Raw genomic sequence first — 25,538 nt, forward strand, 5'->3', positions numbered from 1 at the left:
AACTATTTTTAAAAATCACTATTTTTCCCCATAATGGTCCAATTTCTCTTTCAAGTATGGTGCATTTCAAGTTTTCTCCAAATGAAAAAAAATCTACATACAATCTGGGAACAACAGCTCCAAATGAAGAGCAGAGTCAATTGAATACCCTGTTCTTTATCTTGCTTCAAATGGGATGGCAGTGAGTAATATTAGGGGAAGAACATGCTATTGTGTCTGGAATTGGTTCCTTCTGGTGGGTTCTTGGTCTCACTGACTTCAAGAATGAAGCCGCGGACTCTCGCAGTGAATGTTACAGTTCTTACAGATGGTGTGCCCAGAGTTTGTTCTTCAGATGTTCAGATGTGTCCAGAGTTTCTTCCTTCCAGTGGGTTGGTGATCTCTCTGACTTAAGGAGTGGAGCTGCAGACCTTTGCAGTGAGTGTTACAGCTCTTAAAGATGGCGCCTGCGGAGTTGTTCGTTTCTCCCGGTGGGTTCGTGGTCTTGCTGACTTCAGGAATGAAGCCGCAGAAACTCACAGTGAGTGTTACAGCTCATACAGATAGGGCGGACCCAAGGAGTGAGCAGCAGCAAGACTTATTGTGAAGAGCAAAAGAACAAAGCTTCCACAATGGGGATGCGGACCCTAGCCCGTTGCCACTGCTGAGCAGGTTGCCGTTGCTGGCTTGTGTGGCCAGCGTTTATTCCCTTACTGGGCCCTGCCCACATCCTTCTGATTGGTCCATTTTACAGAGTGTCGATTGGTCCATTTTACAGAGTGCTGATTGGTGCGTTTACAATGCTTTAGCTAGACACAGATTGCTGACTGGTGCAATTTTACAGAGTGCTTATTGGTGCATTTGCAATCCTTTAGCTAGACACAAAAGTTCTCCAAGTACCCACCTGACCCAGAAGCTCAGCTGGCTTCACCTCTCACTATGACTGTTGGGATTGCAGTCCTGGATTTAATTACTTACAAGCTTTGTGAACTTGTTCAGGTCCTTGAATATCTCTAGACTGTCAAAAAATCAGTGATCCTCAGACAGTGGGATTCCCATCATCTATAGCAGTGTTTTTCCAGGTCCAGAGAACTTCCATGTCAGGGCCCAGAAGGTGTCTGCAGAGGTCTTCTACAGCCTCTGCTGGCGACCTCAAGAGAAGTCAGGGAAAAGGGGACATGGGGCACAGACCTGAAGGTGGACAGATGTTTTCCTGAGTTCATCAAAAGTATTTAATGGCTAGTTGGGAGTATGTGTCTTTCTCGGACCTTATGGCTCTTGTGGCATCTGATCTGTTTTCTTCCGTGTGCTCTGACTTCCTCTGCACGTTGGCTGTCTGTGGCAATCCCAGCCCCAGCTTCATACCACTTCTCATTTCAGAGAACTAAAAAGTTTAATGTGCTGTTTCCAAATTCCAAAGAAAAGGGCACCTGGTTGGGTCCAGCCAGGTGGCTCTTCTGGCATGAAGCTGTCTCCTGTGGTCTAATCAGCTGAGCATCAGGAGGGGTGAGGTCACATAGAACAAACTGGGCAGCTAGAGGAGAGAGCAGTTTTAGGTAATAAGGATGTAGTTTGGAAGAAAATAATTCAGAGGAAACAATTGGCCTTGCAACGATTCTTGCCAAGATAATCTTGTGGATAAAGCTAGTGAAAGATGGGTTGGATGACAATATTAGGTTAGGTGGATTCCCAGGTCATTGAACAAGCAGGCCAGAAGAGTTTCAACGGATGGCTTTTTACCTGCTTAAAACAATGTCACCATTGTTAGTGATACTGGAACAATATTCCCATGCCCTAGAAATCTTTTGTTAGCTTTGTCATGTTCAACATTTTTAATCAAAACTTGAATGAAGACACAGAAGACATCCTTATCAAGTGTGCTGGGAACACAAAGTGAGAAGAACATAGCAAGCATAATAGATGACAGAATGAAGATTCAAAATTATCTTGGTCATGCCCAGTGGCTCACATCTGTAATCCTAGCATTTTTGGAGGCTGAGGTGGGCAAATCACTTGAGCCCAGGAGTTCAAGACCAGCCTGGGCTGCATGGTGAAACCCCGTTTCTATAAAAAATACAACAACAAAAAGTTAGCTGGTTATGGTGATGCATGCCTGTAGTCCCAGGTACTGGGGATACTGAGGTAGGAGGATGGCTTGAGCCTTGGAGGCGGAGGTTGCAGTGATGCAGTGAGCTGAGATTGCACCACTGAATCCCAGCCCAGGAAACAAGGCAAGACCCTGTCTCAAAAAAAAAAAAAAAAAAAAAATTATTTTGACAGGCTGAAATGCTGGGCCACAAACAAGCTGGAACTTAGCAAGAGTAAGCATGAAGTTTTACATTTGGGATGAAAAATCAATTACACATAGTCATAATGGAGGTGGTTTATCTTGGCCTTTTCAGTTTGTGAAAAGGTCTTGGGGTTTTACTTCACTACAGTTTTATGTGATCTGAGGGTATGATGTGGCTGTGAAGAAGCATTAACTTAGTGCTACGCTCAATGGAGGTAGAGTGTCCAGGTTAACAGATGTAATTACTTCGTTGGACTTTTGCTTTGTCAGACCACAACTGAAGGATGCTCTCCACGTGGACACTTTTTTTTTTTTTTAATAATACCTGCTGGTGACCAGGATGGCCAGTTTATATGGAATCCATTCTGAAAGTGAGAAAACTTGAACTTGACAACAGCAGGAGATAGATGGATAATAACCTAGTATTTGAATGCTGTAGACTACAGAAGAGGGCTTTTACTTGTTCTGGGTTGTTCAGAATGTGGAACCAAGACCCGTGAGTGGTCATTGCATGAAAATGGATTTGGGGTCAATACTAATAAAGAATCTTGTAGCAGTTAGAACCATAAGAAATTGAAGTAGACTACTTTTTCTTTCTTTCTTTTTTCTTTTGAGACAGTGTCTCACTGTCGCCGAGGCTGGGCTGCAGTGGTGCCGTCTGGGCTCATTGCAACCTCTGCCTCCCTGGCTCAAGTGATTTCTCCTGCCTCAGCCCCTCGAGTAGCTGGGATTACAGGCATGCACCACCATGCCTGGGTAATTTTTGTATTTTTTGTAGAGGTGGGGGTTTCACCATTTTGGCCAGGCTGGTCTCGAACTCCTGACCTCAAGGTAAACACCTGCCTCGGCCTCCCAAAGTGCCTGGATTACAGGTGTGAGCCAACCTTGTCCGGCCAAAGTATACTTTTTCTGACTCTTGAGTTGGGTGTGTGTCTGTGAGATGCTATGGAAAGGGCTCCTACATTGGGCAGGAGGTTTGACAAAATTATCTCTAGGGTCACTTTCAACACTAGAAACCTAGATTTCTGGAAAGACAGAAGAGCCTTTTTTCTTTTCTTAATTTGTCATTAATGTCTCAGCAAAGAAGAGCATTTATTTTAATATGATCATCGGACTTGAAAGGCTTCTACAGAGAACTATGGGTACATGTGATATGAAGAATAAGCTGAGATCCATATGCACTTGAAAAACCAAGAAAATTAAGAGGGTTCTTTTTTTTTTTCTTTTTTTTGAGATGGAGTTTCACTCTTGTTGCCCAGGCTGGAGTGCAATGGCATGATCTCGGCTCACTGCAACCTCCACCTTCCAAATTCAAGCGATTATCCTGCCTCAGCCTTCCCAGTAGCTGGGATTACAGGTGCCCGCCACCAAGCCTGGCTAATTTTGTATTTTTAGTAGAGGCAGGGTTTCTCCATGTTGGTCAGGCTGGGTTCGAACTCCTGACCTCAGGTGATCCACCAGCCTCAGCCTCCCAAAGTGCTGGGATTACAGACGTAAGCCACCATGCCCGGCATAAGAGGGTTCTTAAGGCAGCTATATTTAACATATAAAGCACATACCCAGACTTCAGCGTCCTGTCTCTAACCACTGCTCCTACTGAATCTGCCTTTTTTACCTGGTGCCTCTGCTTTTCTGAGAGCCCTTGGATAACTTTTGGGTAGTGTATTAAAAACCTTCATCTGTTGTTTCCACAACGTCCCCTGATTACGTCTGCATGTAGCAGTTCATGTTAAGGAGGCTTTTATGGGCTAGCCTGGGACTCTAGCCATGACGTGAAGCAATACTTTTGTGGGAAATGTATTTCAGGCTTCCAACAGTGTGTATTGACTTTTGAAACAAGTTCCATTGCAAAGCTGGAATGACCCATGTTTCTCTTATAATGTACCACTTCACACCCATCTTGGAGCTGTTCCTAAACTGGGTTCTGGTCTTGGAAGCCTTCTTTGCACCTTCCTGCCAACGATGGCAGTTCCTGAAATTCTGACACTTACATGAATCAAGCCTTCCTGTTTCTCTTCCACTGCTCTATCTAGAAATGAATTTTAAGAGGCTTTTCTTCCCCAAAAAGAATTTGAAGAATCATAAATAACTTTACATGATATAGTACAATAAAAAACAAAAACATGGAGAATGGTTCTGTGGTGGTGTTTTTTTGTTTTGTTTTGAGATGGGGTCTTGCTCTGTTGCCCCAGCTGGAGTGCAGTGGTGCAATCATGACTCACAGCAACCTCAAACTCTCAGACTCAAGTGATCCTCCCACCTCAGCCTCCCAGGTAGCTGAGACTACAGGTGTGTACAACCACACCCGACTAATTTTTGTATTTTTTGTAGAGATGAGATTTTGCCATGTTGCCCAGGCTCGTCTTCACCTCCTAGGCTCAAGTGATCTTCCTGCCTTGGCCTCCCAAATTGTTGGGATTACAAGCGTGAGCCACTGTGCACAGCCAGTTCCATGTTTTCTATGCCAGTAGTTCACTTGTGTGCATGCCTGAAATCATCACATGTGGATTTAAGGTTTTTGCTTTGGTGTTCTTAGCTTCTTAGGCATTTAATCCTTGCATTAGAAGGTGTGGGAGATAGGCATGGATATTTTTAAATGATGCACCGGGGAAAGCTCCTGGAATGGTTATATTATTGAGGATTCTTGGTTGAAGTAACTGAAATGGACACTGGTTTGTTTAAGCAAAAGGCTGTGGGGCAGTTTGCAGAAGTGTGGAGAGGGAAGGTTGGAATATGGACAGGTATAGGAGAGGCCAGAAGGCCAGAGCCACAGCCCAAATCACTCTGCAGAGACTGGTGAGCCGGCCACTAAGGCCTGCTCTGGTGCAGCATGCTGTAGCTGCAACAAGTGTCACTGGCCATGCTCTGGTGCTGCCAGTGTCCCTGTCTGTAGAATGAATTCTTCACTGTCACCCCAGTTTTTTAAAAAAATATTTTTTCATCTTTTATTTTAGATTCTGTGGGTATGTGTACAGGTTTGTTATGAAGGTATATTGTGTGATGCTGAGGTTTGGGGTGTGGTTGAACCTGTCATTCAGGAAGTTAGCGGAGTACCCAATAGGTAGGTTTTCAATTCTTGTCCCTCCCCTTGTATTCTCCAGTGTCACTCCAGATTTTTTGGCATCAATTGATCTTTTTTTTTCTTTTTCTTTCTCTCTTCTTTCTGCCTTTGCCCTTTGCCTTTGCCTTGCAACAAGGTCTCACTATGTTGTCCAGGCTGGTCTCAAACTCCTGGGCTCAAGCAATCTGCCCACCTCTGCCTCCCAAAGTGCTAGGAGTACAGGCATGAGCCACCATGCCAGGCCCAACTGGTCTGCATTGAAGTTGCAGAGGGGAGCTTCTGATTGGCCAGGCCTTGGTCACATGCTCAGGCCTCACAGAGGAAGGTGGGTGGTTGTCAGGGGCGTCTCACTTTTTGGTTTCTGTAGTGGCGGGTGGGCACTGCCTCCCACAAGATGAATATGGTGGGAATTCATCAAACGAAAGGTATCTCAAAAAATGTTAGGTAGCTAAAAAAAAAAAAAAAAAAGTCAGATGTTAGATAGTTAAAAGAAAATGGCTAGCGAAAAATAATAACTTTTGTTTACATTTCTGTATTCATTTATGAAAAGGCTCAACTTAGGTTAGAGCAGGGTTTCTAATCTGTGGTACCAATGGACGTTTTTGTTGTGGGGCCTGTCCTGTGCATTGTAGGGTGTTTAGCAGTATCCTTGGCCACTACCCACCGGATGCCAGTGGCACCTACCCCACTTTTGACAATCAAAAATGTGTCTGCACATTGCCACATGTTTCCTGGGGGGCAAAATTGCCCCCAGCTGAGAATCACTGGGCTAGAGGCATTCTCAAGCCATGGGTTATGCTTTTATTTATTTATTTACGTATTTATTTTTTGAGAAGGAGTCTTGCTCTGTCACCCATGCTGGAGTGCAGTAGCGCAATCTCGGCTCACTACAACCTCTGCCACCTGGGTTCAAGCGATTCTTCTGCCTCAGCCTTCTGAGTAGCTGGGACTACAGGCGTGCACCACCATGCCCAGCTAATTTTTGTACTTTTAGTAGAGACGGGGTTTCACCATGTTGGTCAGGCCGGTCTCAAACTCCCGACCTCAGTGGATCCACCCGCCTCGGCCTCCCAAAGTGCTGGGATTACAGGCATGAGCCACCATGCCTGGCCGGGTTATGCTTTTATAGCCTTGCATTAATGGCTTTATCACAGGAATGGATCTTATATTATTGTCCTTGGAGAGGGACAAAGCTTTTCTCATGATGGTGCCCTTCCCCTGCATGTGAATGTCTGAATCTTCAGTATTCTCAGCCTTCAGTGTACCTGAGAATCAACTGGAGAGCTGTTTGAAGGATGCCAATTTCTGGGCCCTACTTCATACACTTTAATTCTGTGGGTCTGAGGCTCAGAAATCTGCAAGTTTTAACAATTTTGGTGATTCAGATGCAGGTGAGTGATGGACTACACTTTAAAAAACACATGGTTACTTCATTGAGTGTCAACCTCAAAAACACAAAGGTGTGTTTTTTCAAAAAGAAGAGATATGTCTGGGTGCCATGGCTCATATCTGTAATCCCAGCACCTTGGGAGGCTGAGGCAGAAGGATCGTTTGAGGCCAGGAATTTCAGAGTAGCCTGGGCCACATAGTGATACTCAGTCTCTTAAAAAAAAAAAAAATGGGCCAGGCGTGATGGCTCATGCCTGTAATCCCAGCACTTTGGGAGGCAGAAGTGGGTGATCACTCGAGCTTAGGAGTTTGAGACCAGCTTGGCCAACGTGGTGAAACTCCATCTCTACTAAATATACAAAAATTAGCCGGGCGTGGTGGTACACACACATAATCCCAGCTACTTGGGAAGTGGAGGCATGAGAATCACTTGAACCCGGGAGGCGGAGCTTGCAGTAAGCCAAGATCACGCCACTGCACTCCAGCCTGGGTGACAGGATGAGACTCTGTCTCAAAAACAAAAAATAACAAAACAAAAATAATTAGCCAGACATGGTGGTGCACACTTGTAGTCCCAATTACTTGGGAGGCTGTGGCATGAGGATTGCTGGAGCCCAGGAGCTTGAGGCTGCAGTAAGCCATGATCATGCCATTGTACTCCAGGCTGGTTGACATAGGAAGGGATACAATTTTAAGACTTGAAAATCTTTTTAGTTACTGATTAAAAAGAAGCAAGGTAAAGATGCTGTCTGTTCTTAGGCTTTTTTGGAAGGGGTTGTGTGGAAGCAGCTTTGACACGTGACACCAGCACTCAACGCCCTTCATCATCATCAGCAGAAGTACTCTCTCTCGTTTTTTAGCTCTGATTTGCCTTACATCTTTCTCAGGAAAGGATCTTTTACTCTCCACCCCCTTAAGTATTAGAGAAACCTTAAGGGGAGGTTTTTATGTTTTCACAATCTCTGAGGTCTCTTCACTGGTCTTGTTTATTGGTCTTGACTTCCTAACCCCGGCAGGAAGAGGGAACACTGACCCTCAGCAGCACTGGCTTTATTTTTCATGTAGAGCCTCTATGGTTGGATGTTGTCCAACATTCTACTTGTTCCCCAGGAACGGAGGAGACAACAGGTAGGTAATACCTGTGACAAAGCTGTGGACCTCCTGAGCCTCTAAGCCCCTCTCAGAGGAAGTCCTAAATCTGTGAAAGAAGATCCCATCCACTGACAAAGCATCTTGTAGTTTCAAAGTATGTTTGGTGGCTTCTTTGAGCTACTTGGTTCTATTTTCACTCCTCCTCTATCTGGGGCTAGTCAGTGATATTTCCAATAGCAATTTTTCTAAAACTCCTATCAGGCAATTTTGCCAATTTTTTTTTTAATTTTTAAAATTTAATTAACTTTTTTTTTTTTTTTTTTTTTTTGAGACACAGTTTCGCTCTGTTGCCCAGGCTGGAGTGCCGTGGCGTGATCTCTGCTAACTGCAACCTTGCCCCCCAGGTTCAAGGGATTCTTGTGCCTCAGCCTGCCGAGTAGCTGGGATTACAGGCGCCCACCACCACGCCCAGCTAAGTTTTTGTATTTTCAGTAGAGATGGGGTTTCGCCACGTTGGCCAGGCTGGTCTTGCACTCCTGGCCTCAAGTGATCTGCCCACCTCAGCCTCCCAAAGTGCTGCGATTACAGGTGTGAGCCACCGTACCCGGTGATTTTTGCCAATTTAAAGCCTTTGATAGTTCTCCATTGATTACAGAACAAATTCTACCCTTAATCAAGCCCCTACTCTACCTTTCCAGCCATTCCTCATCATGCTGCCTGTGTTCCAGGCTCACCAAACTATCCTGAGGACGTTTAACTCTCTGTATACTAACTTTATTCATACCTTGTTATTAACTATACTGACAACCTGTATTTCAGACTCACCAGACTCTGTTACAGACTAACATGCCCAGCTCACGAACTGGGTGCCTGCTAAATATTTTTTCTAAAAAGTGGATTTTGGTTGCAAACATGTAAAATCTCATGAGTTTTAAATATCTGAGCTGGGCGTGGCGCCTCACACCTGTAATCCTAACACTTTGGGAGGCCGAGGCTGGTGGATCACCTGAGGTCAGGAGTTCAAGACCAGCCTGGCCAACATGGTGAAAACCCGTTTCCACTAAAAATACAAAAATTAGCCAGGCATGGTGATGCACGCCTGTAATTCCAGCTATTTGGGAAGCTGAGGCAGGAGAATCACTTGAACCCGGGAGGCAGAGGTTGCAGTGAGCGGAGATTGTACCACTGCATTCCAGCCTGGGTGACAGAGCCAGACTCTGTCTCAAAAAAAAAAAAAAAATCCGTACTTGTAGTTTCTTCTGAAATACCAAAAGACGTGACAGTATTGTGACTGCATTCCTAAATGGTAATGGTCAGCTTTTGCCCTGAGACAGGATGTGTTCTATCTATAGCCATCATGGAAAAAGGTAAGGGGAAATACTGTGAAACTTTCCCCTCCTGTTTCCCACAAGAGGGCAATCTAATCTCTAAGAAAGTAAAAGGGACTGGCATTGCAAAATCTGCTATTATGGCTTGGCTTTGTTACCCCGCAGTGGTGAAGATCTTTAGGCACCCACCTGCATTTCGTGTGCTGAATTGCCATGCCTTATGCCTTATGCCTTGTGCTGTTATTTAGTCTCTCATCGCTTCTCGGCCTTTTGGCTAAGATCAAGTGTATTTAGTCTTTCACAAATTCCTTTTTTTTTTGGTGTGGTTCCCCTCCAGGATCTATCTGGAAGGCCAGTTTGATGAAAAGGCATGCAAGAGGTGCCTGTGTGTAGCTTCTGGAGCCACCTTCAGCCTAGGTGGAGGTTGTGGAAGGTTGGCAGAGGCTTGATGAGGCAGGGTTGTTTCTAGAGAAAAGCGTGACCTATAGAAACAACCTCACAGCCTAGCATTACTTGATGGTGCTTTTTGTTGGTGCAGAATCTTGATTTCTGTCAGCACCCTGAGAGAGCAGCCCCCTGAGCTCCGCAGCGCCTCCCTTAATATTACCCTGGCTAATACAGACTGCTGTGTAAACTGAAATGCCAATTTATTTAGAATGAGACAGATCTACTGAGAGTGCCTAGAAACTCATTTTTGCTGGTCAGAGTATACTTTCTGTTTAGAAAAATTAAAAGTAAGAGCCAAAATATAATCACAGGTTGCTTGTCTGAGTTCTAAGCAAGGGGAATGCTGCCATTTGCATGTTCTGATGTATCCTTCTGAGATTAGGGACTGGGTGGGTTGAGCCCTTCTGCCAGGCCTCCTTATCCAGACAGTGCTTGTAGGTACCTTGCTAGAATTGCCCATCTAACTCTGTGCCCACCGTCCCCCATATGGTTCGTGCCACATTGACATATCTTTAGATATACCAACACCACAAAGTTGATTACATTCACATGTAGCATTTTTCACTCTAGGTCCTATTTACAGTTATCTATTACAGATTATTTTAATAATTCAGGCCTAAGGATTTGGGGAGGATTAGGGGTAAGGTGCCCTAGCACCTCTAACTGCCCCTAAAGAGATCACAGAGGTTTCAGAATATAAAACTAGCTTTTAACCCCCAGATGGGAAGTAGGTATAGATGAGTGAAAAAGGCTCTAAATCTTATTTTCTCTAGTTTTTCTTCTCTTTGTTTGCCTTTGGTCAAAAGAAAACAAACATCTCTTTGCCTCATCTTTTTTCCTCTCTCATTAAAAAAAATCTATCCTTGCTGGGCGTGGTGGCTCACACCTGTAATCCCAGCACTTTGGGAGGCCGAGGTGGGCGGATCATGAGGTCAAGAAATCGAGACCATCCTGGCCAACATGGTGAAACCCCGTCTCTACTAAAAATACAAAAATTGGCCGGGCATGGTGGCATGCGCCTGTAGTCCCAGCTACTCGGGAGGCTGAGGCAGGAGAATTGCTTGAACCCGGGAGGCAGAGGTTGCAGTGACCTGAGATTGTGCCACTGCACTCTAGCCTGGCGACAGAACGAGACTCCATCTCAAAAAAAAAAAAAAAATCTATGCTTAATAATGGTAAAATTGAAATGGTTTAGTAAGAATATGGAATTTGAGAAAGAAGAGGAGGGAGGAAGAAAGAGCTGAAGTGGTTCATAATTGGCATACTTAGATTTTGTGTTATTTAAAAACTGGATTTGGTTGTTAAAACTGGTAATTTTTTCCATCAGTTTGGGTTGAATAACATAGCCATATTCCATTAGGTAAAAGTAATACTGAATCGATGTATCTACCTATCTATCCAAATCCTAGTTTTGACCCTAGTTTCCACCAATTTGCCGATAGTTAGTATGTTGACTTAGCCTTGGGCCCTACAATTTAGGGTTTAGCTCTGGGCACACAAGAAACTTGGATGCTTATGAAAACTTTGGGTAAGTTTTATTCATGTGCTCAATTTAGGGGACAGTCTGCGTGTGAACCGGGCGTGTCTCCTTCAGCCATGTTTTGTTTAAGTCATCTATGGCCTTGGGGTTCCCAGTGCAAGAGATGAAGCAGGGCATGAGTGTTTAGTGACACTGTGGGGTTGTGCCCATTCTTGCCTCCCTCGTTAGAAAGTGGCAATGGGCTCAAATGCCTCAGCAGGTAGTTTGATAGGATTTGGAGAAATAGGACAGTCAGAAAATGAGTTATTTGATACTGAAGTTCAGTCACGCATATATTTACTTATTTATTTATTTATTTATTTATTTTCTTTTTTATTGATCATTCTTGGGTGTTTCTCGCAGAGGGGGATTTGGCAGGGTCACAGGACAATAGTGGAGGGAAGGTCAGCAGATAAACAAGTGAACAAAGTTCTCTGGTTTTCCTAGGCAGAGGACCCTGCGGCCTTCCGCAGTGTTTGTGTCCCTGGGTACTTGAGATTAAGGAGTGGTGATGACTCTTAATGAACATGCTGCCTTCAAGCATCTGTTTAACAAAGCACATCTTGCACCGCCCTTAATCCATTCAACCCTGAGTGGATACAGCACATGTTTCAGAGAGCACAGGGTTGGGGGTAAGGTCACAGATCAACAGGATCCCAAGGCAGAAGAATTTTTCTTAGTACAGAACAAAATGAAAAGTCTCCCATGTCTACCTCTTTCTACACAGACACAGCAACCATCCGATTTCTCAATCTTTTCCCCATCTTTCCCCCCTTTCTATTCCACAAAACCGCCATTGTCTTCATGGCCCGTTCTCAATGAGCTGTTGAGTACACCTCCCAGATGGGGTGGTGGCCGGGCAGAGGAGCTCCTCACTTCCCAGTAGGGGCGGCCGGGCAGAGGCGCACCTCACCTCCCGGACGGGGCGGCTGGCCGGGCGGGGGGCTGACCCCCCACCTCCCTCCCGGACAGGGCGGCTGGCCGGGCAGAGGGGCTCCTCACTTCCCAGTAGGGGCGGCCGGGCAGAGGCGCCCCTCACTTCCCCGACGGGGCGGCTGGCCCGGCGGGGGGCTGACCCCCCCACCTCCCTCCCGGAGGGGGCGGCTGGCCGGGCAGAGGGGCTCCTCACTTCCCGGTAGGGGCGGCCGGGCAGAGGCGCCCCTCACCTCCCGGACAGGGCGGCTGGCCGGGCGGGGGGCTGATCCCCCCACCTCCCTCCCAGATGGGGCGGCTGGCCGGGTGGGGGGCTGACCCCCCCACCTCCCTCCCGGACGGGGCGGCTGGCCGGGCGGGGGGCTGACCCCCCCACCTCCCTCCCGGACGGGGCGGCTGGCCGGGCGGGGGGCTGACCCCCCCACCTCCCTCCCGGACGGGGCGGCTGGCCGGGCGGGGGGCTGACCCCCCCACCTCCCTCCCGGACGGGGCGGCTGGCCGGGCAGAGGGGCTCCTCACTTCCCAGAAGGGGTGGCCGGGCAGAGGTGCCCCTCACCTCCCGGATGGGGCGGCTGGCCAGGCAGGGGGCTAACCCCCCCACCTCCCTCCCGGACGGGGCGGCTGGCCGGGCCGGGGGCTGACCCCCCCACCTCCCTCCCAGACAGAGCGGCTGGCCGGGCAGAGGGGCTCCTCACTTCCCAGTAGGGGCGGCCGGGCAGAGGCGCCCCCCCCACCTCCTGGACAGGGCGGCTGGCCGGGCAGGGGGCTGATCCCCCCACCTCCCTCCCGGACGAGGCGGCTGGCCAGGCGGGGGGCTGACCCCCCCACCTCCCTCCTGGACGGGGCGGCTGGCCGGGCAGAGGGGCTCCTCACTTCCCAGTAGGGGCGGCCGGGCAGAGGCACCCCTCGCCTCCCGGACGGGGCGGCTGGCCAGGCGGGGGGCTGACCCCCCCACCTCCCTCCTGGATGAGGCGGCTGGCCGGGCAGAGGGGCTCCTCACTTCCCGGTAGGGGCGGCCGGGCAGAGGTGCCCCTCACCTCCCAGAAGGGGCGGCTGGCCGGGCGGGGGGCTGACCCCCCCACCTCCCTCCCAGACGAGGAGGGAGGACGCTCCTCACTTCTCAGACGGGGTGGCTGCCGGGCGGAGGGGCTCCTCACTTCTCAGACGGGGCGGTTGCCAGGCAGAGGGTCTCCTCACTTCTCAGACAGGGCGGCCGGGCAGAGACACTCCTCACATCCCGGACGGGGCGGCAGGGCAGAGGTGCTCCCCACATCTCAGACGATGGGCGGCCGGGCAGAGACGCTCCTCACTTCCCAGATGTGATGGCGGCCGGGAAGAGGCGCTCCTCACTTCCTAGATGGGATGGCGGCCGGGCAGAGACGCTCCTCACTTTCCAGACTGGGCAGCCAGGCAGAGGGGCTCCTCACATCCCAGACGATGGGCAGTCAGGCGGAGACGCTCCTCACTTCCCAGACGGGGTGGCTGCCAGGCAGAGGCTGCAATCTCGGCACTTAGGGAGGCCAAGGCAGGCGGCTGGGAGGTGGTTGTAGCGAGCCGAGATCACGCCACTGCACTCCAGCCTGGGCGCCATTGAGCACTGAGTTAACGAAACTCCGTCTGCAATCCCGGCACCTTGGGAGGCCGAGGCTGGCGGATCACTCGCGGTTAGGAGCTGGAGACCAGCCCAGCCGACACATCGAAACCCCGTCTCCACCAAAAAAATACGAAAACCAGTCAGGCGTGGCGGCGCACGCCTGCAATCGCAGGCACTCGGCAGGCTGAGGCAGGAGAATCGGGCAGGGAGGTTGCAGTGAGCTGAGATGGCAGCAGTACCGTCCAGCTTCGGCTCGGCATCAGAGGGAGACCGTGGAAAGAGGGGAGAGGGGAGAGGGGAGAGGGGGGAGGGGGGAGGGGAGAGGGGAGAGGGGAGAGGGGAGAGGGAGCTCTATCTACCACACAGTCCTTCTCTGAATATAAGCATTCTGTTTTCACGCATATATTTAAAAGCCTTTTTAGTGCTCTGAACTTGGCTTAGGTTTAGGGTGCTATTAGGATAAGTAGAAGACTTAACTTTTACTTTTTTAGGGAATTTAAAATCTATGCAACTGAAACATCTACATAAAACAATTAGAACGCAATGCAGGATACTGTAGTGTAGTGAAGAGGTTAGAGACTCTGGAGTTAGACAGATGTGAACTTTTAAAAACCTTTCTGGGCCTTAGTTCCCTGATGTGTAAAATGGGGATATTGAAGAGATTGTACCAGGTAATGTATGTCAAGCACTTAATGTACAGCCTGGCATATAGCTAAATGTTCAATATTTGGTGGTAATTATAGTAATTGGGTCTAATAAAAGGTTTCCTTTATGTGGTCCTATTGAGAAAGGAAAGGTTTCCCCTCCTCACTGCCCCTGGTAATCACATTGAAAGAAAATTTCCTAGAATACTGTTGTATACCTTCTTGATTTCTTTGATAAGCTTACCTGCCTGTAATTGTCTTTTTTAACCCGTTTTTAAAATAAGTTGCTTCTATTCTGGAGAGTCAGCTAGCCAAATAATATATTTCTATATAAACGAGTAAAGAGTACAGAAGGGCCTTTACCAGGACTAACAAGAAAGGGCTTTGGGACAACTTCAGTGTTTCGGGTGGTCAGGATCTTTCTGCTCCTAACATTCTTGGCCAGGTTCTAAAAGACTATAGGGTTTCTTTTTTTTTTTTCCTAGAAATATGGAACCTGGTTACATGGGATATTTGTTTAGTAGGACCAGAGGTGTGTAAAGAAACAGCTAATAGCCCCTGGATTATCTTTTATTTCCCATCAGAAGGGAGCTTGATGGAAAGACTGATTCAGAAGCATGCAGGAAATGTGGGTTCCAGCCCTAAAAATGTGGCCATGACCGTGTGCCAGGGCCGCCCCTCTACTGCACGTGGCACTGGTTGCCTGAGGAGGTTTAGAACGTCCTGGGAAGGGTAAGGTGCAGATAAGTGAAAATAAACCTTACTAGGTTTCAACTTTTATATAAGGTGTTTTTGTTGTTGTTGTTTTTTTTTTTTAGATTAAAAATGTAGGCCAGGCAAAGTGGCTCACGCCTGAAATCCCAGCACTTTGGGAGGCCAAGGCTGGTGGATCCCTTGAGCCCAGAAGTTCGAGATCAGCCTGAGCAACATGGCGAAACCCTGTCTCTACAAAAAATACAAAAAAATTAGCCAGATGTGGTGGTTTGCACCTGTAGCTCCTGGTACCTGGGAAGCTGAGGTGGAAAGATAGCTTGAGTCCAGGAGGCAGAGGTTGCAGTGAGCAGAGATGGTGCCACTGCACTTTAGCCTGGGTGACAGAGCAAGACCTTGTCTCAAAAAAAAAAAGAAAACCCCAAAACTTTAATGGACTTCACCTCTTTAGAGGGTGAATATTCTTTTTGAGGTGATGGAAATTGCATGAGTAAAGGAAAATCTGACTGGCTTTGGTAATGAAAGAGTGTAAGCATGTCAGGATTTCTCACAGCTGTTTTAGTAGGCAGAGTGCTTCCACTTGGGGAATAACACCACAAGAAATCTCAATTTTCCCTGATGCTTGTTCCATTTCATTCTGTGTACTCCTCTCTGCACAGATTTAAATACCAAATTGTTTCTATTACTTCACAGTTTCCACCTGGGGTCTCGGGAGTTTGCCCAGAGCCAAAAAAGCATCTGCAGCTTCCCCCTTTTTGCCACGTCTTATAACTTGGGGGCTTCTTTTTGAGCTGTTTATATCATCATGGCTATATCTCTGGGTATTCCTAGTTGAGTTTTTAGTTTCAACTGGAGCTGCAATCACAGAAGTGGCAGGACTCCCCATGCTTAAAAATTAACCTCAGCTTCGAAAATTTTCTGCTGTGATGGTTGGGGTGACTTAGTTTTGAAACTCCCTTTTTACCTTTCTTAGCTCTGCTGGGATTAAATTTTTTTTTAAATTTGGCAGATTTGAAAAACAGTGTGAAGATTTTTTTTTACTCTAAAAATACAGAAAATAGTTTTAGCCCAATCTTGTTTGCATAGTTTTTATTCCATGAACACAGGGGAGGAAAATTATAGGCAAGACAGATTTAATTCTGTCTGCTGTTGCTGTGTGGGGGTACTGATTAAAATAAATTATATTTGTTTATTTGAAAGCGAACTAGACATTTTTGGAAATAATAGTTTGCTGCATATATGAATGAATTTGGACTAAACTGACCCATCAATTAGCCAGATGATCAGTTGCTTTCAATTTGGTGATTAATGAACTTCCGGTGCTGTGATCAGCTTTCCCCTCGCTGAGTTGCTAAGTTGCATGCATGCTGAAAAGGGCTCCCAGAGAACAGGTATGTTTGCCAGACACAGTTGCTCCTGGACCTGCCCTTGGAAAAAGTCCCCTGCAGTGGCTGGGGGTTCCCTCCTTCTCCTTTCTGATTTGTCCTGTTTCTTATCCAGTGTCTCATCATAGTCGGGCTGAGTGGGGTTAGTATGACAGCACATGCACACACTTTAAGGAGACCTCACAGAAGTATTATAGAAGACTTTATAGCTGGCACAGTTATTTGGGGATTGTTTTGCTAAGGAAAAAGAGGAAGATAAATATTGGAGTAGGTATCTAGCATTTTCTGCCTCAGTCACTCAACTCTTCAAATATGGCAAGCCTCTCTCCTCCCCTGTTCACCCTCAATTTCTTACCATGGGCTTCAAAATAGCTTTCTGCTCCTTCCAGAAATCTTCATTTTGATTTGTGAAAGTAAAGGTCAGTTCAATCTGAGAATGGCCATATTGCTTGGATCTTTAAAAATAACAACTGAGTGGTTAGCTCAAAGGGAAGTTCAGTGGAATTTGACATTGCAGTTCGTCCTTTACCGAGTTGATAATTTAGATCAGAAATCAGCAATCTTTTTCTATAAAGGACCAGGTAGGCTGGGCATGGTGGCTCAGGCCTGTAATCCCAGCACTTTGAGAGGCCAAAGTGGGCAGATCGCTTGAGCTTAGGAGTTCAACATCACCAGCCTGGGCAACATGGTGAAACCCCCTCTCTACTAAAAATACAAAAATTAGCCAGGTGTGATGGCATGCACCTGTAGTCCCAGCTCCCAGCTACTTGGGAGGCTGAGGTGAGTGGATGGCTTAAGCCTGGGAGGTCAATGCTACAGTGAGCTGAGACGGTGCCACTGTACTCCAGACTGGGTGACAGAGACCCTGTCTCCAAAGAAAAAAAAAAAAAAAAAAAGACCTGGTAGTAAATGTTTGAGGACTTGCAGACTGTATCCCTTGTGCTGTGACTACTCAACTCTGTCTTTGTAGTACAAAAGTAGCCACAGACAATACATAAAAGAACAGGCATGCTGTGTTCCAATGAAACTTAATTTATTACCTTGAAATGGAAATCACATACAATTTTCACGTGTCGTGAAATATCCCTGTTAATTTTTCAACTATTTTAAAATGTAAAAATTATTCTTAGCTCATAAGCTGTAGAAAAACAGGTAGCAAGCTGAATTTGGCTCTAAGGCCATAGTTTGTTGACTCCTGATTTTAGATGGTGATTGTAGAAATGAGTCCTAAGAAAAGAAAGTAATGTTTTGCTGTTCTAAACAGAAGTTGGTTACCTAGGGTAACACTCTGGAGTGGCACAGAGGGAAGGAGAATCTAAACTTCTAAAAGAAGTGAGTCAGACTTAGTTTTCAGGTCACAGATTCTAAAGTGTTTAAAGATATATTGCTAGATCCAAAAAGTCCGTATTTTAAAAAGTTGAACTTCTTTGTTTTTTTAAATGTGATAAAATATGTAACTTAAAATTTAACATTTTAACCAGTTTATTTTTTCATTTTTTTTTTGAGATGGAGTTCTGCTCTTTGACCAGGCTGGAGTGCAGTGGCACGATCTCAGCTCACTGCAACCTCTGCCTCCCGGGTTCAAGCGATTTTCCTGCCTCAGCCTCCCGAGTAGCTGGGACTACAGGCGTGCACCAAAACGCCCAGTTAATTTTTGTATTTATAGTAGAGATGGGGATTCACCATGTTGGCCAGGATGGTCTCGATCTCTTGACCTCATGATCCACCCACCTCGGCCTCCCAAAGTGCTGGGATTACAGGCATGAGCCACAGCACCTGGTCTATTTTTTTTATTTTTATTTTTGAGATGGAGTCTCACTGTGTTACCCAGGCTGGAGTGCAGTGGTGCAATCTCATCTCACTGCATCCTTTGCCTCCCGGGTTCACGTGATTGTCCTGCATCAGCCTCCCGAGTAACTGGGGTTACAGGTGCACATCAACACACCTGGCTAATTTTTGTATTTTTAGTAGAGACGGGGTTTCACCATTTGGCCAGGCTGGTCTTGAACGCTTGACCTCAAGTGATACTCCTGCCTCAGCCTCCCAGAGGGCTAGGATTATAGGCATGAGCCACCACACCTGGCCTCATTTTAACCAGTTTAAAAATGTACAATTCTGTGATATCAAAACATTGACAATGTTGTGCAGCTGTTACCACTATTTGTTTCCAGAACTTTTTCATCATCCCAAACTCTGTACTTGTTTAAACAAAAATAACTTCCCATTACCCCTCCCTCCCATCCTGCCCTGGTGTCCTTTATTGTACTTACTGTCTGTGAATTTGCCTATTGCAGGTACCTCGTAAGTGGAGACATACAATATTTGTTCTGTCGTGACTGGCTTATTTCACTTAGCAATTTGTCTCTAAGGTTCACTCATGTTGTAGCATGCATCCAGATTTTATTTCTTTTTAAGACCGAATAATCTGTTGTGTTTACCACCACATTTTGTTTATCCATTTATCTGTTGATGGACATTTGAGTTGTTTCTACTTCTGGCTATTGGAATAATGCTTCTGCGATTGGTCTACAGGTATCTGTTTCAGTCCCTGCTTTCAATTCTTTTGGATACATACCTGAAAGTCGAATTGGTGGATCATAGGGTAATTCTATGTTTAACTTTTTGAGAAACCATCATACTGTTTTGCACAGAGACTACGCCATCTTACATTCCCACCAGCAACGCACTAGGATTCTAATTTTTCTACAGCCTTGCCAACACTTCTCTTTCTTTTTTAAAATAATAACCATCCAAATGGTTGTGAAGTGGTATTTGATTGTGATTGTGATTTGCATTTATCCTAATGACTAGTGATACTGAAAATCTTTTCATGTCCTTTTTGCCGTTTGTATATCTCCTTTGGAGAGATGTCTACTCAAGGTGGGTTGTTTGTTTGTTGTTTGTTTTTGCCATTTTAAAATTGATTTTGTTTTTCATGGGTTGTAGGAATTCTTACATATTCTGGATATTAATCCCTTATCAGATTTGCAAATTTTTTTCCAGCCTGTAGCTTACCTTTTCACTGTCTTGATAGTGTTGTTTACACAGAAGTTTCTAATTTCGATGAAGACCAATTTATTTTTCTTTGGTTTTGTGCTTTTGATGTCATAGCCAAGAAATCATTGCCAAATCCAATGTCATGATTTTTCCCTATGTTTTCTTCTCAGCGTTTGTATAGTTTTAGTTCTTATGCTTAGGTCTTTGATCCATTTTGAGTTAGTTTTTGTACGTGGTGTTAGGTAAGGGTCCCACTTCATTCTTCTGTGTGTGGATATCCAACTTTTCCTGTGCCATTTGTTAAAAAAGGCTGTCCTTCCCACATTGAATAGTCTTGATACCTTTGTTGAAAACTCACTTAACCATATATGTGAGGGTTTATTTCTGGGCTCTATTCTATACCACTGGTCTATATGTCTGTCCTTATGCTAGTATCATACTGTTTTGATTACATAGCTTTGTAATCAGTTTTGAAATCAGGAAGTGTGGGTCTTTATACTTGGTCATTTTTTTTTTCTCCAAGATTATTTCAGCTGTTTTGGGTCCCTTGAGATTCAATATGAACTTCAGAATAGGATTTTCTGCCAAAAAGCCACAGATTTTGATAGGGCTTGATTGAATCTGTAGATCACTTTGGGTAATATTGTCATTTTAACAGTATTAAGACTTCCAGTCCATCAACATGGGGTGTCTATCCATTTATTTGTCTTCTTTAATTTCTTTCAGCAATGTCTTGTAGTTTTTTGAATGTGAAAGTCTTTCACTTCCTTGGTTAAATTTATTCCTAAGTGTTCCATTCTTTTTGACATTATTGTAAATGAAATTGTTTATTTTCAGATTGTCATTGTTAGTGTGCAGAAATTCAACTGATTTTAGTGTGTTGGTTTTGTACCCTGCACCTCTTTCCTGGGTTCATTTATTAGTTCAAACAGTTTTTAGAACTTTTTTTCATGTTAAATTTGCATTTCTTTTAATTATTATTTTACTCTAAGTTCTAGCGTACATGTGCACAATGTGCAGGTTTGCTACATAGATACACATGTGCCATGTTGGTCTGCTGCACCCATCAACTCATCGTTTACATTAGGTATTTCTCCCAGCGCTATCCCTCCCCTTGCCCCCTACTCCACAACAGGCCCCCAGGGTGTGATGTTCCCCGCCCTGTGTCCAAGTGTTCTCATTGTTCAACTCCCACTTATGAGTGAGAAGTTGTGGTGTTTGGTTTTCCGTCCTTGTGATAGTTTGCTAAGAATGATGGTTTCCAGCTTCATCCATGTCCATGAAAAAGACATGAAGTCATCCTTTTTTATGGCTGCATAGTATTCCATGGTGTATATGTGTCACATTTTCTTTATCCAGTCTATTATTGATGGACATTTGGGTTGGTTCCAAGTCTTTGCTATTGTGAATAGTGCTGCAATAAACATATGTGTGCATGTGTCTTTATAGTAGCATGATTTATAATCTTTTGGTTATATACCCAGTAACAGGATTGCAAGTTCTAGATCCTTGAGGAATCACCACACTGTCTTCCACAATGGTTGAACTAATTTACATTCCCACCAACAGTGTAAAAGCATTCCTATTTCTCCACATCCTCTCCAGCAACTGTTGTTTCCTGACTTTTTAATGAACACCATTCTAACTGACATGAGATGGTATCTCATTGTGGTTTTGATTTGCATTTCTCTAATGACCAGTGATGATGAGCATTTTTTCATATGTCTGTTGGCTGCATAAATATCTTCTTTTGAGGAGTGTCCGTTCATAGCCTTTGCCTGCTTTCTGATGGGGTTGTTTTTTTTGTTGTAAATTTAAGTTCTTTGTGGATTCTGGATATAAGTCCTTTGTCAGATGGATAGATTGCAAAATTTTTCTCCCATTCTGTGGGTTGCCTGTTCGCTCTGATGGTAGTTTCTTTTGCTTTGCAGAAGCTCTTTAGTTTAATTAGGTCCCATTTGTCTATTTTGGCTTTTGTTGCCATTGCTTTTGGTGTTTTAGTCATGAAGTCTTTGCCCTTGCCTATGTCCTGAATGATATTGCCTAGGTTTTCTTCTAGGGTTTTTATGGTTTTAGGTCTTATGTTTAAGTCTTCAGGCCATCTTAAGTCAATTTTTGTTTAAGGTGTAAGGAAGGAGTCCAGCTTTAGCTTTCTACATATGGCTAGCCAGTTTTCCCAGCACCATTTATTAAATAGGGAATCTTTTCCCCATTGCTTATTTTTGTCAGGTTTGTCAAAGATCAGATGGTTGTAGATGTGTGGTGTTATTTCTGAGGCCTCTGTTCTATTCCATTTGTCTATATGTCTGTTTTGGTACAAGTACCATGCTGTTTTGGTTATTGTAGCCTTGCAGTTTAGTTTGAAGTCAGGTAGCATGATGCCTCCAGCTTTGTTCTTTTTGCTTAGGATAGTCTTGGCTATGTGGGCTCTTTTTTGGTTCCATATGAGCTTTAAAGTAGTTTTTTCTAATTCTGTGAAGAAAGTCAATGGTAGCTTGATGGGGATAGCATTGAATCTGTAAATTACTTTGGGCAGTATGGCCATTTTCACGATATTGATTCTTCCTATCCATGAGCATGGAATATTCTTCCGTTTGTTTGTGTCCTCTTTTATTTTGTTGAGCAGTGGTTTGTAGTTCTCCTTGAAGAGATCCTTTACATCCCTTGTAAGTTGGATTCCTAGGTATTTTATTCTCTTTGTAGTAATAGTGAATGGGAGTTCACTCATGATTTGGCTCTCTGTTTGTCTGTTCTTTGTGTATAGGAATGCTTGTGATTTTTGCACATTGATTTTGTGTCCTGAGACTTTGCTGAAGTTGCTTATCAGCTTAAGGAGATTTTGGGCTGAGATGATGGGGTTTTCTAAATATATAGTCATGTCATATGCAAACAGAGACAATTTGACTTCGTCTTTGCTTAATCGAATACCTTTTATTTCTTTCTCTTGCCTGATTGCCCCAGCAGAACTTCCAATACTATGCTGAATAGGAGTGGTGAGAGAAGGCATCCTTGTCTTGTGCCAGTTTTCAAAGGGAATGCTTCCAGTTTTTGCCCAGTTAGTATGATATTGGCTGTGGGTTTGTCATAAATAGCTCTTACTATTTTGAGATACATTCCATCAATACCTAGTTTATTGAGAGTTTTTAGCATGAAGGGGTGTTGAATTTTATTGAAGGCCTTTTCTGCATCTATTGAGATAATCATGTGGTTTTTGTCTTTGGTTCTGTTCATGTGATGGATTGCATTTATTAATTTGCCTATGTTGAACCAGCCTTGTATCCCAGGGGTGAAGCTGACTTGATTGTGGTGGATAAGCATTTGATGTGCTGCTGGATTTGGTTTGCCAGTATTTTATTAAGGATTTTTGCATCGATGTTCATCAGGGATATTGGCCTAAAATTCTCTTTTTTTGTTGTGTCTCTGCCCGGCTTTGGTATCAGGATGATGCTGGCCTCATAGAATGAGTGAGAGAGGAGTCCCTCTTTTTCTGTTGTTTGAAATAGTTTCAGAAGGAATGGTACCAGCTCCTCTTTGTACCTCTGGTAGAATTCAGCTGTGAATCCATCTGGTCCTGGACTTTTTTTGGTTGGTAGGCTATTACTGCCTCAATTTCAGAACCTGTTATTGGTCTATGCAGAGATTCAACTTCTTCCTGGTTTAGTCTTGGGAGGGTATGTGTGTCCAGGAATTTATCAATTTCTTCCAAACTTTATAGTTTATTTGTGTAGAGGTGCTTATAGTATTCTCTGATGGTAGTTTGTATTTCTGTGGGATCAGTGGTGATATCCCCTTTATCATTTTTTTTTTGCGTCTATTTGACTCTTCTCCCTTTTCTTCTTTATTAGTCTGGCTAGTGGGCTATCTATTTTGTTGATCTTTCCAAAAAACCAGCTCCTGGATTCATTGATTTTTTTGAAAGGTTTTTTGTGTCTCTATCTCCTTCATTTCTGCTCTGATTTTAGTTATTTCTTGCCTTTGCTAGCTTTTGAATTTGTTTGCTCTTGCTTCCCTAGTTCTTTTAATTGTGATGTTAGGGTGCTGATTTTAGATCTTTCATGCTTTCTCTTATGGGCATTTAGTGTTATAAATTTCCTTCTACACACTGCTTTAAATGTGTCTCAGATATTCTGGTACGTTGTGTCTTTGTTCTCATTGGTTTCAAAGAACATCTTTTTTTTTTTTTTTTGATGGAGTCTTGCTCTGTTGCCCAGGCTAGAGTGCAATGCGCGATCTCGGCTCACTGCAAGCTCCGCCTCTCAGGTTCATGCCATTCTCCTGCCTCAGCCTCCCGAGTAGCTGGGACTACAGGTGCCCGCCACCACACCTGGCTAATTTTTTGTGTTTTTAGCAGAGACGGGGTTTCACTGTGGTAGCCAGGATGGTCTCAATCTCTGGACCTCGTGATCCACCTGCTTCAGCCTCCCAAAGTGCTGGGATTACAGGTGTGAGCCACCGCACCCGGCTTCAAAGAACATCTTTATTTCTGCCTTCATTTCGTTATGTACCCAGTAGTCATTCAGGAGCAGGTTGTTCAGTTTCCATGTAGTTGTGCAGTTTTGAGTGAGTTTCTTAATCCTGAGTTCTAATTTGATTGCACTGTGGTCTGAGAGACAGTTTGTTGTGATTTCTGTTCTTTTACATTTGCCCAGGAGTGCTTTACTTCCAACTATGTGGTCAAGTTTAGAATAAGTGTGATGTAATGCTGAGAAGAATGTATATTCTGTTGATTTGGGTTGGAGAGTTCTGTAGATGTCTATTAGGTCTGCTTGGTCCAGAGCTGAGTTCAAGTCCCAGATATCCTTGTTAATTAGACAGATCTCATTGATCTGTCTAATATTGACAGTGGGGTGTTAAAGTCTTCCATTATTATTGTGTGGGAGTCTAAGTGTCTTTGTAGATCTCTAAGAACTTGCTTTATGAATCTTGGTGCTCCTGTATTGGGTGCATATATATTTAGGATAGTTAGCTGCTGTTGTTGCATTGATCCCTTTAGCATTATGTAATGGCCTTCTTTGTCTCTTTTGATCTTTGTTGGTTTAAAGTCTGTTTTATCAGAGACCAGGATTGCAACCCCTGCTTTTTTTTGCTTTCCATTTGCTTGGTAGATCTTCCTCCATTCCTTTAATTTTTTAATTTTTTTTTTTTAATTAAAAAGTAAACTTTAATGTCAAAAATGCAAACTTGGGGAGGGCAGAAGGATCACACACAAGGCTGTCACTTCACACTTGGAGGGTTGCACAGTGGCCGGGCAGAGGTGCTTCTCTCTTCCCAGATGGTGGGGCGTGTAGGCAGAGGTGCTCCTCATTTCCTAGAGGAGGGCAGCTGTGCAGAGGCACCCCTCACTTCCCAGACAGGGCAGTGGGCGGGCAGAGGCACTCCTCACATCCCAGACGGTGGGGCGGCCTGGCAGAGGCATTCCTCACTTCCCAGACTGTGGGCGGCCAGGTGGAGGCGCTCCTCACTTCCCAGTCAGTTGGGTGGCCGGGCAGAGGGGCTCCTCACTTCCCAGACAGGGTGGTGGCTGGGCAGAGGCGCTCCTCACTTCCCAGAGGGTGGGGCGGCTGGGCAGAGGCGCTCCTCACGTCCCAGTCAGTTGGGTGGCCAGGCAGAGGCGCTCCTCACTTCCCAGTCATTTGGGCGACCGGGTGGAGGCGCTCCTCACTTCCCAGACAGGGTGGCGGCCAGGCAGAGGTGCTCCTTACTTCCCAGACAGTGGGACAGCCGGACAGAGGTGCTCCTCACTTCCCAGACAGTGGGGCGGCTGGGTAGAGGCACTCCTCATTTCCCAGACAGTGTGGCGGCCGGGCAGAGGCGCTCCTCACTTCCCAGACAGTGGGACAGCCGGGCAGAGGTGCTCCTCACTCTCCAGATGGTGTGGAGGCTGGGCAGAGGTGCTCCTCACTTCCCAGACAGTGGGACAGCCGGGCAGAGGTGCTCCTCACTCTCCAGATGGTGTGGTGGCCGGGCAGAGGCGCTCCTCACTTCCCAGACGGTGTGGCGGCCGGGCAGAGGGGCTCCTCACTTCCCAGATGGTGGGACAGCCGGGCAGAGGTGCTCCTCACTTCCCAGATGGTGTGGCGGCCGGGCAGAGGCGCTCCTCACTTCCCAGATGGTGTGGCGGCCGGGCAGAGGCCTCCTCACTTCCCAGATGGTGTGGCGGCCGGGCAGA

At 45.5% G+C, this 25,538-nt stretch overlaps 1 protein-coding gene and 1 pseudogene across 2 annotated transcripts in view; both read left to right on the forward strand.

The window, feature by feature from the left end:
• Positions 1-25,538, forward strand: part of SAXO1 (stabilizer of axonemal microtubules 1) — a 114,161-nt gene that overhangs the window by 10,710 nt on the left and 77,913 nt on the right. The window lies entirely within an intron of this gene.
• Positions 440-25,477, forward strand: LOC134807702 (uncharacterized; annotated as a pseudogene).

The sequence above is a fragment of the Pan troglodytes genome, chromosome 11, assembly GCF_028858775.2.
Source record: "Pan troglodytes isolate AG18354 chromosome 11, NHGRI_mPanTro3-v2.0_pri, whole genome shotgun sequence".
Taxonomy (NCBI): domain Eukaryota; kingdom Metazoa; phylum Chordata; class Mammalia; order Primates; family Hominidae; genus Pan; species Pan troglodytes.